Here is a 5,320-nt window from a genome sequence, read left to right as displayed (position 1 = left end):
ATAAACCACGTTCCTAGCAGTAAAACTATTTTGCAGGAATTGAACGATAGAATAACGAATAATGGAACACAAGAAAAATTCCAAAAACCATTATTGATATACCACTACATCCACGTAGTTGGAGAAATGTTAATAGGGAAGAGGTTGCATAAAAGCAAACAATTGACATCACACTACCTCAAAGTAGTAGGAGGAACATCGAGCAACCTAAAATTGTGGAGGAAAACATTCAGGGTAATGTCGAGGAACCTGTCATAGAGCAGGAAGACATTCAGGGTGTTCAGTATTTAGTTCTAGTAGTAGCAGATCCTGTAGTAATTAGTCATCATAGTGGGAGAATTATTATAAAACCTTTATGGTTTGCATTCTTGGGAGAATCATATGATAGAATCTCTGAGAAACCTAATACATAACTCCTTAATTATGCCGAAGCACTACAAGATAATGATGCTAAAATACGGATTGCTGCTATGAAATCTGAAATGGAGTCTATGTATTCCAATAAAGTCTGGGAACTTATAGAACCACCTGCGGGGGTCAAGCCCATTGGTTATAGTTGGATCTATAAGAAAAAAAGAGGCACAGATGAAAAAGTGCAAACTTTTAAGCCTAGGCTTGTTGCGAAAGGGTTTACTAAAAAAGAAGGAGTTGATTATAAGAAAACTTTTTCACTAGTAACTATGCTTAAATTCATTAGGATTCTCTTATCCATTTCTCCTTATTATGATTATGAGATTTGGCAAATGGATGTTAAGTCTTGACGAGCGTATTTATTTGGCACAACTAGAAGGTTTTATGAAAAGTGGTAATGAACAGAAGTTTTTTAAACTTAAGAAATCCATTTATGGTTTGAAACAAGCATTTAGGGCATGAAATACTTGTTTTGATAATTCGATTAAGACTTTTGATTTTAATCAATATGAAAATGAGTCATGCATCTATAAAAAATTGGACGGAGACAGAATAACATTTTTAATTCCTATACGTAGATGACATTTTCCTCATAGAAAATAATGTGAGAATGTTGAATTCTGTTAAAGAGTGGTTATCCTCGCATTTTGATATAAATACTTAAGAGAATCGGCTCGTATCCTTGGGATTAAGCTAATACGAGATTGCAAACAAAGGATACTAGGCTTATCTCAAGCACTTTATACTAATACTATTCTTGCAAGATTTAGCATGAAAAATTTCAAAAAGACATTCCTTCCTTTTAGGCATGAAATTACTCTATCAAAAGATCAGTCGCCTAAAACGACTGATGAGATAGAGAGAATAAAGGTAGTCCCATATACTTCTACTGTAGGGAGCCTTATGTATGCTATGTTGTGCACTAGACCAGATATCTGCTTTGATGTTGGCATGATTAATAAATTTTAGTCAAATACTGGGCAAGAATATTGGACTGTGGTTAAGCATATAATCAAGTACCTGAAAAGGACTAGGGATTACATGCTTGTTTTGCACTTTGGGGATCTTGTACCTATTAGGTATACTGATTTAGATTTTCAGTTGGATAAAAATTCGAGAAAATCTATCTCAGGATATGTGTTAACTTTAGGAGGTGAAGCCATTGTTTAGAGGAGTTTCAAGCAATCATGTGTTGCTGATTCCTTTATGGAAGCCAAATATGTAGCTGCCTTTGAGGCGACTAAGAAGGCTGTTTGGCTCGACAAATTTTTGAAAGAGCTTGGAGTTGTTCCTTTAGTTCTAACACCACTACCACTTTATTGTGACAATAGTAGTGCAGTTGCAAACTCCATAAAACCACGAAGGCATAAAAGAAGTTTGCATATTGAGAGAAATATCACTTGATTCGGGATATAACTCAAAGGGGTGGTGTGAGAGTTTTGAAGATTGTGTTGAAGAACAATCTGACGGAACCATTTACAAAGGGATTAACTCAGAAGGTTTTTGATAAACATGTGGAAGAAATGAGTGTTAAAATTGTGCATTCATGGTTATGAGTCTAAGTGGGAGATTGTTAGGATATACTATTAACCATGTAGTTTGTATTATAGTATTATATTTTCATCTCAAGTAAAGATAATTTATAATATTAATAAAATTTTTATTTGAATATATCATTGTGTTAACATGTGTGTCCTTTACTTATAAAGTAGAAAATTTTGTGTATGGGGTATTTTAACTCATGCACGAAATATTAAAATTATCGATTCTTATAAGTAATAAATTAATATTTATAATAAATGATGAGGTAGGACAAACATCTTGAAGATTGTAGCACAAGATTAAATATAATTTGATCTTAATTATGGAAATCATAATATTCCAACTTCTTGTGCTACTAAATTTCGTATATGTTGAATGGACCAATTAGAGATATTCATTTATGTTCTGAATGTTAATAAATAATTTCTCTAGTCCATTACATGTACTTATACTTTTAATCTTGATATAATTATTATGATCTATGTGGTTTGATTTGTCATTTTAATCAATTAAAAGCTGAGACTCTTTTATGAGTCAATATATTCCTAATAGGATGGATGATAGACAAATCATTTAGTGAAATATTAACTAGTTGATAGAACCATGTCTCAGACTTGAGAAAGAAGACACCCCTTTATGATTGCTTATAAGTTTTCACGTGAAAATCCTGCAGGTGAATTTTATATCCATCATGTGAAATCCGTTAAGCATTATAAATAAAGGATTAAATTAATCAATGAGTTAAATTTTTTAAAAAATTTAATTTAATTGATTGGTGTCGGTAATTCTAACATGGAGAGTTAAATAAGATGTAATGATAGATTTCAAAATTAAATTAAGGAGTGCAATTATAAATTTTTGGTGGGATAATTTATAATTTATTATGATTTGATAATTCTTTCATCACTGAATTAATATCATAATTGAAAGCCTCACATAATAAATCTACGGTTCCTACTACACCTGATTACCCAATCAATTTTGGAAAAGAAAAAAAAACTACTAGAAAGAGTAGTATTAATTACTGGTCTTCTATAAGGAAATAAAGATTCTGAATTTTTTATTAAGAAAAGTGTTTTATTTAATAGCAAAAAACATTTTGCTCATTAACTTGGTTTTAAGAGTAAAAAACAATTTTGCAATTAAAAGAAAAAATGTTTTTCTTGTCTCTTGCTTTTCCCTTCTTTAAGAGAAAATAGAAATAAATAGAGGTTTTGTTCAAAGTATGATCATCTTTTCTTTGAATTCAAAAACACTTGCCCACACAAGTTTGATAAGCAAAGGTTAAGTCAGGCAGTAGTAGAAGGCAACAAACCTGACAAACAAAGCTTTGAACAAACTGTGTGAAAGCTTTAAGAGGTAAGTTTTCTGATTTTCATTTTGATTACATTATCTACATATTATGTAAGTTATATTGATCCTGTTGAATTGTTGCTTCCGTTGTGCATGTTCTAACAGTTTTGCGGTAAATCAGAACTTATTAGTAATTTTCTTTCTATAATTCCATTAGATTGATGTGTGTAAGAAGTAGTAGTTTAATGGACAAGTTTATTTTAAAGTATATATTTGCAAAGGGAGATTCATACTCTCCACCTCTAGCACTTCTTATCATTTTTATCTTTTATTTAATTGATTTTCAACTTTTGTTTTATATTTCTTAATTGCTTCAATTGCTTCATCCTATGGTTAAGCAAATAAACATATATTCATGTAATAATCAATAAAAGTTATGAAATAATTTTTTTCATCACGAGTTGATATTGATTTCATGTCAAATATCTGTGTGAATTAAGTCTAAAGGATTGAAATTTCTTTCAACATATTTATTAGGATGTTTAACAAACTTAGATTCAACATATGTTTGGCATTATTGATTTATTACCTCAAACATATGCAATACTTCTAAACTAATCAGTTTCCTCATGGTTTTGTAATTGACAAGTCCTAAGAGAACATGCCATAAATCATTAGACTCAAGTAAGTAAGAAAAAACTGAAGTTATTCATTTCAATTGTAATTACATTGAGTTTAAAAAGGCCCTAAGTTACGTAACCTTTTTTCACATACACTTTAATTTTACTAACTATAACCTTATTGGATACAAAAACATACTTGAATCTGTTCTTAGCTAAAAATGATGTTGAGATCAAGTTCTTCCGCATTCAGAAATATGAAGATTATCACCACTTTACCAGATATCATTTTCAAGCATATATTGTTTGTTTTTTCAATTTTTGTTGTAGCAGAATTTGACATAAAATCATCTCATTAAATCCAGCAGGAGCATAAGATGCAAACAAGCCCTTTTTAGCACACACATGATGGGTGATATTAGAATCTATGCATCATTCCCTTGGGCTGTCAATCAAATTGTATTCTGAAAGAATGTCACATTAGTTTTTCACTTCTTTATTTATTTCAGCCATATCTACTTGATTCTTTTTCTTGACATTTTTTTGAAATCAAATAATCTGTGATTAACTTAGCCATAATTGTAGCAATTGCCTTTGAGTTTTTCTTAGATGAATTGCTTTTTGGTCCAGATGGCTTATTTCTTGTTTTGTTATTTATTGGTCCATCTTCAATATATTTTCTCCTAATATTGATGAACCCACATGAGACTTCTCTCCTATAGGCTTGTTGTCTTATTCTATCCTTAGACGAATAATTAAATCTTCAAGTGCCATCTCCTTGCACTTATGCTTCAAGTAATTTTTAAAGTCTCTCCATGACGAAGATAACTTTTTAATAAAGGCTTCTACTTGAAATTCTCATTTATTACCATAACTTCAAAGGTAAGTCTAAAGTTAGCAATGTAATCAATATATTTAATAATAAAAATATTAAAACTATTTACACCTTTCGCAAAAAGGTCATGGACGATAACTTGTAGTTTTTGGACTTGGAACATGACAGTCTTGCTGTTAATTATTTTAAAATTCAAAAAATTTACAACCACGAATTTCTTCAATCCAGTATCTTCTATTTTGGATTTCTTCTCAAGAGAATCCCATTACTCTTTTAAAATTTTAACAGACCACCATCTTCATCTATTGATGGAAAAAGTCCTTATGAAATGTTATTTTGCAAGGTTCCACCCTTGACACACTTGAGAGTAATTGGATGTAAGTGTTATGCTTTAGTACTACCAAAGGGTGATAAACTATCTGAAAGAGCTAAGATTGCAGTGTTGATGGGTTATTCCACTACTCAGAAGGGTTATATATTACTGGATTGGTTTACTAACAAGCTGTTTGTCACCAGGGATGTAGTGTTCAAGGAAGATTTATTTCTTTTTGTGGAAGAACCAAGTTCAAAATCATCTGCAGATTTTCTAAAGGTGAGTTCACCCAATCATGCTAATGCA

This window comes from Capsicum annuum, chromosome 5, assembly GCF_002878395.1.
Source record: "Capsicum annuum cultivar UCD-10X-F1 chromosome 5, UCD10Xv1.1, whole genome shotgun sequence".
NCBI lineage: Eukaryota > Viridiplantae > Streptophyta > Magnoliopsida > Solanales > Solanaceae > Capsicum > Capsicum annuum.
This window is presented reverse-complemented; position numbering follows the sequence as displayed.